Raw genomic sequence first — 14,524 nt, forward strand, 5'->3', positions numbered from 1 at the left:
ACGGCAATGCAATGTGAGAGGCAAAGTGCCTTTAGCACATTTAGACACAAAGTGATCTGGGATCACAGAGAAGGAAACAACTCATTCAGTCTGGTGGTTCAGTGTAATCAGTGGAGGCTTCCTGGAGGAGGTGATCAACCAGGGTCTTGATGGGTGTGTTATCAGGTAGAGAAGGGAAAAGGACAAAGAGGTAGAGGAAATGTCAGAGCGTAGCCATAGAGTTTGTGGTGGGGAGGGTGGGTGCACAGAGAACTAGAGTATGGGGAACAGAGCTGGGCCAAAGAGACTGCTTCCCTTGAATTCCTGCATCAGAGATTGTGGGCCCTTGAATTCCTGCATCAAAATCAATAGGTCTTTCCACAAAGCCCATCGTATCACACTGTGATGGCAGTAAGGAGAGTATGGGCTCAGGAATCTGCAGTTTTGCTAGATGTAGTAGGCTGATTTCTAGCACCACCCCTGTATCACTTTCCTAGGGTTGCCTTAACTAAGTGCCACAATCTGGAGGACTTAAAAGAATGAAAATCTATTGTTTCACAATTCTGGAGGCCAAATGTCCAAAATCAAGGAGTCAGTAAGGCCATGCTCTCTCTGAGTTTCCAAAGAAGAATTTGTTCTAGGGAAGGATACCTGTCTCCCAGCTTCTGGTAGGACAAGGTCCAAATAAGGTCAGTTCACAGATACTGGGGAGTGAGGACTTCAGCATGTCTTTTTGGAGGACACAATTCAACTCACCTGCCCACAGTGATCTCCACCTCTGAGCATTCATGTGCTTGTGTAATTCTCTCCCCTTGATTATAGGCTGGACCTAGTAACTTGATTGCAACCAACAGAATACAATAAAGGTGATGGAATGTCACTTGCATGACTGGGTTACAAGATTGTAACTTCTGTGCATTAGCTAACTCTCTCTATTCCTTTCTCAGTTTGTATGTTTTCATGAACCAAGGGTGGCCTCATACCAACAGCCAGTGATAAACTGAATTCCTAAGTTGAACAGCCTGTGAGAAACTCAGTGTTGCCAATAACCACTTTGTGAGTTTGAAAGTGGATCCTTCTCCAATCAAGCTTTCAGATGAGAACACAGTCCCTGAGACAACACTTTGATTGGAACCTTGCAATAGACCATGCAGCTGAGGGTCCTGTCCCACAGAAACTGTGAGATAATAAATGTGTATGTCTTAAGCCACTAAGTTTTGGAGTAATTTGTTAAACAGTAGACAATAACTAATAAGCACAGTTCTGTAGGTATTTCTTACACCTATTAGGGTTTGAAGACCTAAGCAATGGGGAGCCATAGAAGGATTTGCCCCAGGAAGCAAGAGGACCTGATCAGATTGTGTTCTAGAAAGACCATTTAAACAGAGTGAAGGATTTGTCAGAGCAGGGAGGACCAGGAGGCTAGGAGGCTTGTTAGGAGGTGGTTAATGAGGACCTGAACTACCAGCAATTTTTAACAAATTGAATACTCCCATAAAACCAGCACCCAGATTAAGAAACCAAACATGCTAGAATCCCAGAAGGCCTCCTTGTGTTCCCATCCAATCATCCTTGCCCCCATCTCCAACAAGAATAATCACAATTCATGGATTAGTTTTGCCTGCATTTGAACTTTATTTTTTAAGATTTTATTACTATTATTATTTAGATAGAGTCTTGCTCTGTCACCCAGGCTGGAGTGCAGTGGCACAATCTCAGCTCACTGCAACATCTGCCTCCCAGGTTCAAGTGATTCTTGTGCCTCAGTGTCCCAAGTAGTTGGGATTACAGGCATGCACCACCACTCCCAGCTGATTTTTATTTTTTTGTGTGTGTGTTTTTAATAGAGACAGGGTTTCACTGTGTGGTTTTTTTTTTTTTTTTTGAGGCGGAGTCTCGCTCTGTCGCCCGGACTGGAGTACAGTGGCCAGATCTCAGCTCACTGCAAGCTCCGCCTCCCAGGTTTACGCCATTCTCCTGCCTCAGCCTCCCGGGTAGCTGGGACTACAGGCGCCCGCCACCTCGCCCGGCTAGTTTTTGTATTTTTAGTAGAGACGGGGTTTCACTGTGTTAGCCAGGATGGTCTCGATCTCCTGACCTCGTGATCCGCCCGTCTCGGCCTCCCAAAGTGCTGGGATTACAGGCTTGAGCCACCGCGCCCAGCCGGTTTCACTATGTTTTCTAAGCTGGTCTCGAACTCCTGGTCTCAAGTGATCCACCCGCCTTGGCCTCGCAAGTGCTGGGATTATAGGTGTGAACCATCATGCCTGGTCCATTTGAACTTTATATAAATAGAATCATATGTAGTTTTCTATCTTTTGTGCCTGGTTTCTTTTGTTCAAGATTGTGTTAGTGAGATGTAGTCATTTTGTTTCACGCAATTTAAGTTTTTTCTTTTTTTTCATGGCTATTTCGTATTGCATGGGGTGAATACAACAAAATGTATTTATTCATTTTGCTGTTGATAGACCTATTGGCGATTTCTACTTTGGGGCAGTTATACATACAACTGATAGATATATATTTTCTAACGAACATATGTGTGCATTTCTGTTCAGCATCTCCAGGAGTAGAATTGTAGACCATAGGATATATTTCTGTTCCCTTCCACACACAAGGAAAAACCAGGTGACAGAGATTCATATGACAACAGGAAGCAAGGGCCTGGGTAAGGTGAAAGCTGAGCATCCCACAGGGGATCCTGGTGCACCCAGAACTGCTCAGGTCATCCCTGCTGTGCCTCACATAAGTGCCAGGCATATACTTTGAAAAGCACGTTCTCACTCAGTCTCCCACATCTTCCTCCCGACTCTGTGGTCAGGGGTCTGTATTATTCCCTTTGAGAAAACAAAACAAAAACAAATACTAAGCCCCAGGGATGCTAAACAACTTGCCATTCTCTCCTTCATCTAGTTTGCCAAGACTTTACCCTCCCTGACAACTTGGCTCAAATCCATTGATTAGAAATTAGTACCAGACCCTTAGCTGTGGAGAGGCTGCCAGATTGTGCTGAGGTCTTCACACAGGGTTCAGTTTTTCTGAGATGTTGTGAAAGAAAATTCTCTCCTCCTGGTGTGGGTTCTAATGGACTTGCCAAGAAATAGGAATTGGGCTGGAAAGTGGGAAGCAGTTACCTAATAAATGCTTTAGAATCAGACAGAGCTTGCTTTAGATTCCATCTCCATCACTTACAGGTTATGTGAATTTTAGCAAGCTGTTTACTTCTCTTAAGTCTCAGGCCCCTTGTCAGGGGAGTTGTGAGGCTGAAGTGAGGTCGTGTGTGCAGAATGCCAAGCATGGAATCTGTCACTAATAAATGCTCAGTAAATGGCAACTGACCAAACTTTAAGGCTGGACAGACGGCAGGAGGGCAGTGACAGTGTGCCTCAGTCAGCGTAGGCTGCTATAACAAAAATACCAGAGACTGAGTGACTTAAACAGCAAACATTGATTTCTCCGAGTTCTGGAGACTGGAAGTCTTGAGATCAGGGTGCCTGCGCAGTTGGTTTCTTGGTGAGGGCTTTCTTCCTGCTTTGCAGATGGCCACCTTCTTGTAACTTGACGTGGTGAAGAGAGAGATATAATCACTCAGTGTCTCTTCTTAGAGAGACACTAATCTCATTCATGAGGGCTCCACTCTCATGACCAAGTCACCTCCCAAAGGCCCCACCTCCTCATACCATCATATTGGGGATTAGATTTCAACATATGAATTTTGGGAGAGGGGACACAAATATTCAGTCCCTAACACAGGGGAAGTGCTTGAAGGCTGAATATGGGTTAGTCCTGCTCATCACTGGCCACCTGTGTGGCTTGGCTGAATCCTTTGCCTCTGAAGAGCTCAATTTTCCTTGTTTCCTCATCCATAAAGTGAAAAGCTGCAGCAGATAGATCCAGCCTGAAAGTGCTATGATTCTGTAGTGTGCTTTTCTCATTTCCTGTAGAAACTCCAGTAGATTGGACAGAATTGAAAGAGGACAGCATTCTCATACTCACAGTTCATAACTGACCTTTGATAAGGCTGGTCTTCTCAGGAACGGCAGCAAGGAGGATGTCACTTCAACACAAGAGTTTGCCCCAATTTTCTCCCTAAATGGGAGGCCCAAGAGCAACTCTAGCCCTGCACATCTGTTCCTGAAAGACATAAGTGTTTTCTAAAACTATGAAAGGATTGTCATGATCAATCAGATAAACTGATTATCTTTAAATGTGCAGGATGCTGTGATCTGTGTGGTTTGCATGCTGATCCCACCAGGGGTGTGCATTGTTTTTCTGGAATATGGGGTGACTAGAGTACTAAAAATAGAATTTAATTTGATAAACATGTACAGGCACCCACCGTGCATTAAAACCCTGCAAAGGGGCAAGAATTCAATTGAATTGAATAGTCTCTGCTCTCTGGGACTTTACTGTCTAGAGCAGGATTCAGATAAGGGCCACAGAAAGCTAAAATGTCAAGTCAGAACAGGATAAGCGCTATCACAGAGATACAGTGTAGGTCTCTAAGATGGAGCTTTCAATAAGCACAGATGGGGGAAAGAGGAGAGGGTATTCCAGGCAGCAGGCAGAGGGGGCAGCATGTTTGGAGACACAGAGACTTGCAAATGCACAATGGGGTTGGCCCTCTCCTGTACTTGGAGCACAGTCTGTGTGAGAGAAGGGGCAGTGAGAATGGAAGTTGTCTCCAAGTCATGAGAATCCTAATAGAAAGATAGGCAGCTGAGATATTTTTGTGGCAATGGGGAGCCAGAGAAGATGTGGAAGTAAGGGGCTGCAGGATCAAAGCTGTAGTTCATGAAGATAAATCTGCAATGGAGTGAGGCTGGAGGGGAGCAGGGAGAGTCTGGTGACTGGGATACCAGGCAGGAGGTTATGGCTACAGTTCAGAGCAGAGTGCATGAGGATATGAGCCAGGAAAATGGCCCTGAGAATGGAAGAGGAAACTGGATCAGAGGGTAGACACTGAGAAGGCAGAGTCACAGGACTTGTGACTAATTAGCCATGGGAGTCAAGGAGAGGGAGCGGTTGAAGGTGCTTGAGATGAACACATTCAGGAGGAGGGTCGTAAATTACCAATTTGGATTTGAATGGACATTTCTCCAAAGAAAGATGTGCAGATGCCAACGCATGTATGAAAAGAAGCTCAATGTCACTCATTATCAGGAAAATGCACATGAAAACCACAACGAGATATCCCCTCACACCTGTTAGAATGTCTATTCTCAAGGAAACCAAAACAAGTGCTGGTGAGGATGTGGAGAAATCAGAGCCCTATGCACTGTTGGTGGGAATGCAAAAATAGTGCAGCCATTATGGAAAAACAATATGGAAGCTCCTCAAAAGATTAAAAGTAGAACTACATATGATCCAACAATGCCACTTCTGGGTATTTATCCAAAAGAATTGAAATTTGGATTTTGAAGAGCTGTTAGGACTTTCACGTTCATTGCAGCACTATTCTCAATAGCCAAGATATGTTAACAACCTAAATATCCATTAATAGATGAATGGATAAACAAAACATGGTAGATACTGCAATGGAATATTACTCAGCCTTAAAAAGGAAGGAAATTCTGACACATGCTACAACATGGATGAACCTGGAGGACACTATGCTGAGTGAAACAAGCCAGTCACAGAAGACCAATACAGCATTGTTCCACTTATATGAGGTATCCGGAATAGTCAAATACATATAATCAAATAGTGAAACGGAGGCCAGGCATGGTGGCTCACGCCGTGAGTAATCTCAGCACTTCGGGAGGCCAAGGCGGGCGGATGACCTGAGGTCAGGAGTTCGAGACAAGCCTGGCCAACATGGTGAAACCCCGTCTCTACTAAAAATATAAAAATCAGCTGGGTGTGGTGGCACGTGTCTGTAGTCCCAGCTACCTGGGGAGGCTGAGGCAGGAGAATTGCTTGAACCTGGGAGGCAGAGGTTGCAGTGAGCCGAAATCATGCCACTGCACTCCAGCCTGGGTGACAGAGTGAGAGTCCAACTCAAAAAATAAAAATAAAAATAAATAAAAGAGTAAAATGGCATTCCCTATTTTATTTTTCCAGGGGCTGGGGTTAGGGACTAGTGGGAAGTTGCTAATCAATGGGCACAAGATTTCCGTTAAGCAAGATCAATTCTAGAGACCTGCTGTACCATATCATGCCTATAGTTATCAATACTGTATTGTGTGCTTAAAACTTTGTTAAAAGAGTAGGTCTCATACTAAGTGTTCCTACCCCAATCAAATAGAATTTTGAATAAATAAATAAATAAATAATGTCTACGTTTCTAAAAACAATATCAGTCTTAAGATGCACCATCAGGGGGCGGAGCAAGATGGCCAAATAGGAACAGCTCCAGTCTCCAACTCCCAGCGCGAGCGACACAGAAGACCGGTGATTTCTGCATTTTCAACTGAGGTACTGGGGTCATCTCACTAGGGAGTGCCAGACAATCAGTGCTGGTCAGCTGCTGCAGCCCAACCAGCGAGACCTGAAGCAGGGCGAGGCATTGCCTCACCTGGGAAGCGCAAGGGGGAAGGGAGTCCCTTTTCCTAGCCAGGGGAACTGAGACACACAACACCTGGAAAATCGGGTGACTCCCACCCCAATACTGCGCTTTGAGCAAACGGGCACACCAGGAGATTGCATCCCACACCTGGCCGGGAGGGTTCCCACGGCCACAGAGCCTCCCTCATTGCTAGCACATCAGTCTGCGATCTAACCGCAAGGCAGCAGCGAGGCTGGGGGAAGGGCGCCCACCATTGCTGAGGCTTAAGTAGGTAAACAAAGCCGCTGGGAAGCTCGAACTGGGTGGAGCTCACAGCAGCTCAAGGAAACCTGCCTGTCTCTGTAGACTCCACCTTTGGGGACAGGGCACAGCTAAACAACAACAACAAAAAGAGCAGCAGAAACCTTTGCAGATGCAAATGACTCTGTCTGACAGCTTTGAAGAGAGCAGTGGATCTCCCAACACGGAGGTTGAGATCTGAGAAGGGACAGACTGCCTGCTCAAGTGGGTCCCTGACCCCTGAGTAGCCTAACTGGGAGACATCCCCCACTAGGGGCAGTCTGACACCCCACACCTCACAGGGTGGAATACACCCCTGAGAGGAAGCTTCCAAAGTAAGAATCAGACAGGTACACTCGCTGTTCAGCAATATTCTATCTTCTGCAACCTCTGCTGCTGATACCCAGGCAAACAGGGTCTGGAGTGGACCTCAAGCAATCTCCAACAGACCTGCAGCTGAGGGTCCTGACTGTTAGAAGGAAAACTATCAAACAGGAAGGACACCTATACCAAAACCCCATCAGTACATCACCATCATCAAAGACCAGAGGCAGATAAAACCAAAAAGATGGGGAAAAAGCAGGGCAGAAAAGCTGGAAATTCAAAAAATAAGAGCGCATCTCTCCCTGCAAAGGAGCGCAGCTCACCGCCAGCAACGGATCGAAGCTGGTCAGAGAATGACTTTGACGAGATGAGAGAAGAAGGCTTCAGTCCATCAAACTTCTCAGAGCTAAAGGAAAGGAGGAATTACGTACCCAGCGCAAAGAAACTAAAAATCTTGAAAAAAGAGTCGAAGAATTGACAGCTAGAAGGTCATAAATGAAATGACAGAGATGAAAACCATGACATGAGAAATGCGTGACAAATGCACAAGCTTCAGTAACCGACTCGATCAACTGGAAGAAAGAGTATCAGCAATTGAGGATCAAATGAATGAAACGAAGCGAGAAGAGAAACCAAAAGAAAAAAGAAGAAAAAGAAATGAACAAAACCTGCAAGAAGTATGGGATTATGTAAAAAGACCAAATCTACGTCTGATTGGGGTGCCTGAAAGTGAGGGGGAAAATGGAACCAAGTTGGAAAACACTCTTCATGATATCATCCAGGAGAACTTCCCCAACCTAGTAGGGCAGGCCAACATTCAAATTCAGGAAATACAGAGAACACCACAAAGATATTCCTCGAGAAGAGCAACTCCAAGACACATAATTGCCAGATTCACCAAAGTTGAAATGAAGGCAAAAATCTTAAGGGCAGCCAGAGAGAAAGGTTGGGTTACCCACAAAGGGAAGCCCATCAGACTAACAGCAGATCTCTCGGCAGAAACTCTACAAGCCAGAAGAGAGTGGGGGCCAATATTCAACATTCTTAAAGAAAAGAATTTTCAACCCAGAATTTCATATCCAGCCAAACTAAGTTTCATAAGTGAAGGAGAAATAAAATCCTTTACAGATAAGCAAATGCTTAGAGATTTTGTCACCACCAGGCCTGCCTTACAAGAGACCCTGAAGGAAGCCCTAAACATGGAAAGGAACAACCAGTACCAGCCATTGCAAAAACATGCCAAAATGTAAAGACCATCGAGGCTAGGAAGAAACTGCATCAACTAACGAGCAAAATAACCAGTTAATATCATAATGGCAGGATCAAGTTCACACATAACAATATTAACCTTAAATGTCAATGGGCTAAATGCTCCAATTAAAAGACACAGACTGGCAAACTGGATAAAGAGTCAAGACCCATCAGTCTGCTGTATTCAAGAGACCCATCTCATATACAGAGACATACATAGGCTCAAAATAAAGGGATGGAGGAAGATCTACCAAGCAAATGGAGAACAAAAAAAAGCAGGGATTGCAATACTAGTCTCTGATAAAACAGACTTTAAACCATCAGAGATCAAAAGAGACAAAGAAGGCCATTACATAATAGTAAAGGGATCAATTCAACAGGAAGAGCTAACTCTCCTAAATATATATGCACCCAATACAGGAGCACCCAGATTCATAAAGCAAGTCCTTAGAGACTTACAAAGAGACTTAGACTCCCATACAATAATAATGGGAGACTTCAACACTCCACTGTCAACATTAGACAGATCAATGAGACAGAAAGTTAACAAGGATATCCAGGAATTGAACACATCTCTGCACCAAGCGGACCTAATAAACATCTATAGAACTCTCCACCCCAAATCAACAGAATGTACATTATTCTCAGCACCACATCTCACTTATTCCAAAACTGACCACATAATTGGAAGTAAAGCACTCCTCAGCAAATGTCAAAGAACAGAAATTATAACAAACTGTCTCTCAGACCACAGTGCAATCAAACTAGAACTCAGGACTAAGAAACTCAATCAAAATCGCTCAACTACATGGAAACTGAACAACCTGCTCCTGAATGACTACTGGGTACATAACGAAATGAAGGCAGAAATAAAGATGTTCTTTGAAACCAATGAGAACAAAGATACAACATACCAGAATCTCTGGGACACATTTAAAGCAGTGTGTAGAGGGAAATTTATAGCACTAAATGCCCACAAGAGAAAGCTGGAAAGATCTAAAATTGACACTCTAACATCACAATTAAAAGAACTAGAGGGGCAAGAGCAAACACATGCAAAAGCTAGCAGAAGGCAAGAAATAACTAAGATCAGAGCAGAACTGAAGGAGGTAGAGACACAAAAAACCCTCCAAAAAATCAATGAATCCACGAGTTGGTTTTTTGAAAAGATCAACAAAATTGACAGACCGCTAGCAAAACTAATAAAGAAGAAAAGAGAGAAGAATCAAATAGATGCAATAAAAAATGATAAAGGGGATATCACCACCAACCCCACAGAAATACAAACTACCATCAGAGAATACTATAAACACTTCTACGCAAATAAACTAGAAAATCTAGAAGAAATGGAAAATTTCCTGGACACTTACACTCTTCCAAGACTAAACCAGGAAGAAGTTGAATCCCTGAATAGACCAATAGCAGGCTCTGAAATTGAGGCAGTAATTAATAGCCTACCAACCAAAAAAAGTCCAAGACCAGATGGATTCATAGCTGAATTCTACCAGAGGTACAAGGAGGAGCTGGTACCATTCCTTCTGAAACTATTCCAATCAATAGAAAAAGAGGGAATCCTCCCTAACTCATTTTATGAGGCCAACATCATCCTGATACCAAAGCCTGGCAGAGACACAACAAAAAAGAGAATTTTAGACCAATATCCCTGATGAACATCGATGCAAAAATCCTCAATAAAATACTGGCAAAACGGATTCAGCAGCACATCAAAAAGCTTATCCACCATGATCAAGTGGGTTTCATCCCTGGGATGCAAGGCTGGTTCAACATTCGCAAATCAATAAATGTAATCCAGCATATAAACAGAACCAAAGACAAGAACCACATAATTATCTCAATAGATGCAGAAAAGGCTTTTGGCAAAATTCAACAGCTCTTCATGCTAAAAATGCTCAATAAATTCGGTATTGATGGAATGTACCTCAAAATAATAAGAGCCATTTATGACAAACCCACAGCCAATATCATTTTGAATGGACAAAAACTGGAAAAATTCCCTTTGAAAACTGGCACAAGACAGGGATGCCCTCTCTCACCGCTCCTATTCAACATAGTGTTGGAAGTTCTGGCTAGGGCAATCAGGCAAGAGAAAGAAATCAAGGGTATTCAGTTAGGAAAAGAAGAAGTCAAATTGTCCCTGTTTGCAGATGACATGATTGTGTATTTAGAAAACCCCATTGTCTCAGCCCAAAATCTCCTTAAACTGATAAGCAACTTCAGCAAAGTCTCAGGATACAAAATTAATGTGCAAAAATCACAAGCATTCTTATACACCAGTAACAGACAAGCAGAGAGCCAAATCAGGAATGAACTTCCATTCACAATTGCTTCAAAGAGAATAAAATACCTAGGAATCCAACTTACAAGGGATGTAAAGACCTCTTCAAGGAGAACTACAAACCACTGCTCAGTGAAATAAAAGAGGACACAAACAAATGGAAGAACATACCATGCTCATGGATAGGAAGAATCAATATCGTGAAAATGGCCACACTGCCCAAGGTTATTTATAGATTCAATGCCATCCCCATCAAGCTACCAATGAGTTTCTTCACAGAATTGGAAAAAACTGCTTTAAAGTTCATATGGTACCAAAAAAGAGCCCGCATTGCCAAGACAATCCTAAGTCAAAAGAACAAAGCTGGAGGCATCACGCTACCTGACTTCAAACTATACTACAAGGCTACAGTAACCAAAACAGCAGGGTACTGGTACCAAAACAGAGATATAGACCAATGGAACAGAACAGAGTCCTCAGAAATAATACCACACATCTACAGCCATCTGCTCTTTGACAAACCTGAGAGAAACAAGAAACGGGGAAAGGATTCCCTATTTAATAAATGGTGCTGGGAAAATTGGCTAGTCATAAGTAGAAAGCTGAAACTGGATCCTTTCCTTACTCCTTATACAAAAATTAATTCAAGAAGGATTAGAGACTTAAATGTTAGACCTAATACCATAAAAACCCTAGAAGAAAACCTAGGTAGTACCATTCAGGACATAGGCATGGGCAAGGACTTCATGTCTAAAACACCAAAAGCAACAGCAACAAAAGCCAAAATTGACAAATGGGATCTCATCAAACTAAAGAGCTTCTGCACAGCAAAAGAAACTACCATCAGAGTGAACAGGCAACCTACAGAATGAGAGAAAATTTTTGCAATCTACTCATCTGACAAAGGGCTGATATCCAGAACCTACAAAGAACTCAAACAAATTTACAAGAAAAAAACAAACAACCCCATCAAAAAGTGGGCAAAGGATATGAACAGACATTTCTCAAAAGAAGACATTCATACAGCCAACAGACACGTGAAAAAATGCTCATCATCACTGGCCATCAGAGAAATGCAAATGAAAACCACAATGAGATACCATCTCACACCAGTTAGAATGGCAATCATTAAAAAGTCAGGAAACAACAGGTGTTGGAGAGGATATGGAGAAATAGGAACACTATTACACTGTTGGTGGGATTGCAAACTAGTTCAACCATTATGGAAAACAGTATGGCAATTCCTCAAGGATCTAGAACTAGATGTACCATATGACCCAGCCATCGCACTACTGGGTATATACCCAAAGGATTATAAATCATGCTGCTATAAAGACACATGCACACGTATGTTTATTGCGGCACTATTCACAATAGCAAAAACCAAATGTCCATCAGTGACAGACTGGATTAAGAAAATGTGGCATATACACCATGGAATACTATGCAGCCATAAAAAAGGATGAGTTTGCATCCTTTGTAGGGACATGGATGCAGCTGGAAACCATCATTCTTAGCAAACTATCACAAGAACAGAAAACCAAACAGCGCATGTTCTCACTTATAGGTGGGAACTGAACAATGAGATCACCTGGACTCGGGAAGGAGAACATCACACACCGGGGCCTATCATGGGGAGGGGGGAGGAGGAAGGGATTGCATTGGGAGTTATACCTGATATAAATGACGAATGATGGGTGCTGACGAGTTGATGGGTGCAGCACACCAACATGGCACAAGTATACATATGTAACAAACTTCACGTTATGCACATGTACCCTAGAACTTAAAGTATAATAATAAAAATAAAAAATAAAAAAAAGATGCACCATCATTTAATTACAAGTTTTCAGGTAAAAGAAAAAAAAAACAAACCCCATCAAAAAGTGGGCAAAGGATATGAACAGACATTTCTCAAAAGAAGACATTCATACAGCCAACAGACACGTGAAAAAATGCTCATCATCACTGGCCATCAGAGAAATGCAAATGAAAACCACAATGAGATACCATCTCACACCAGTTAGAATGGCAATCATTAAAAAGTCAGGAAACAACAGGTGTTGGAGAGGATATGGAGAAATAGGAACACTATTACACTGTTGGTGGGATTGCAAACTAGTTCAACCATTATGGAAAACAGTATGGCAATTCCTCAAGGATCTAGAACTAGATGTACCATATGACCCAGCCATCCCACTACTGGGTATATACCCAAAGGATTATAAATCATGCTGCTATAAAGACACATGCACACGTATGTTTATTGCGGCATTATTCACAATAGCAAAAACCCAAATGTCCATCAGTGACAGACTGGATTAAGAAAATGTGGCATATACACCATGGAATACTATGCAGCCATAAAAAAGGATGAGTTTGCATCCTTGTAGGGACATGGATGCAGCTGGAAACCATCATTCTTAGCAAACTATCACAAGAACAGAAAACCAAACAGCGCATGTTCTCACTTATAGGTGGGAACTGAACAATGAGATCACCTGGACTCGGGAAGGAGAACATCACACACCGGGGCCTATCATGGGGAGGGGGGAGGAGGAAGGGATTGCATTGGGAGTTATACCTGATATAAATGACGAATTGATGGGTGCTGACGAGTTGATGGGTGCAGCACACCAACATGGCACAAGTATACATATGTAACAAACCTTCACGTTATGCACATGTACCCTAGAACTTAAAGTATAATAATAAAAATAAAAAAATAAAAAAAAGATGCACCATCAATTTAATTACAAGTTTTCAGGTAAAAGAAAAAAAAAACAAGAAACCACTACAATAAATGTATATATTAGGTGTAGTTTATATCCCATTTTTAGAAATGTTAAATATAAAAGCACATATATTCTTAGAACTAAGGAAACACAATAGTTTGGGGAACATAAGAGGAAAACTCGGTTTGAGGATATGACAGGTTAAATAGCTATTCAAAACAGTCACACACACCCCCTACTCACCACCTCATGGGAGGATTGCACCTCCCACTCCGTTGATATCAAGCTTGGCCCTGGACTTGCTTTGGTCTAATGATGGGCAATTGTATCTGACCAATCCTGACTTCAGTCTTGGCCACCTGATCTGCTTAGGCCAATGAGATGGTGGCAGGTGTGTTGCAAGTAGAGGCTTGACATGTACTGATGTGGTGGACCTTGCCGTTCTGTGCAATCGTGGTGAAGAGAATTTCCCTGGGGTAGCTGCTGTCCCTTTAGGATGGGCCCCAGACTGAACAGAACTAAGCCCAATCCTTGGTAAGGAGCCAAGGCCAGTTGGACACTCAGCTTGCAGCAGAACTGAGCTTAGATCAGCTGACTCACAAAAGTAGTTATAAATGGTTGTTACTTTAAGCCACTGAGTTTGAGATGGTTTGTTACATGGCACAAGCCGATTGATAGAGAGGGTAATCATGATGAATCTGGTTTTAAATATGTGGAGTAGAGAATAATCAGATTAAGAGAAAATAATAGTGTAGAATGGACAGTAATTTATCTGGAATATTCTTGGCCTGACCCATTCCAGATTAATAATATCTCTGAAGTTTCAAGCATAATGCTGAACAAATGACCTGCTGGTGTGTTTATATATATACATATGTGTGCATATAAATTGTAATTTCAAAACTCTAATGCAGTTCTTTTCTGTTAAAACATATAAATGTCCTAAAACTGTAGGGATTTGTGATGTTTCTGTGTCCAGCTCTACCTGGTCCCTACTTTGTCAACCAGGTCACTACGGCATCACCACTTGGTGTTCCACTGTCACTATGAGTCAACCCTGGGCACACACTCTAAAATGCGTATTTATCAAGTAGTTTCTGAGTGCCCAGCTCTAGCATATCCCCTGGGAGACAGATGGACAGGACAGAGGGT

This window comes from Trachypithecus francoisi, unplaced genomic scaffold (genome assembly GCF_009764315.1).
Source record: "Trachypithecus francoisi isolate TF-2019V2 unplaced genomic scaffold, Tfra_2.0 Contig01579, whole genome shotgun sequence".
Lineage (NCBI taxonomy): Eukaryota > Metazoa > Chordata > Mammalia > Primates > Cercopithecidae > Trachypithecus > Trachypithecus francoisi.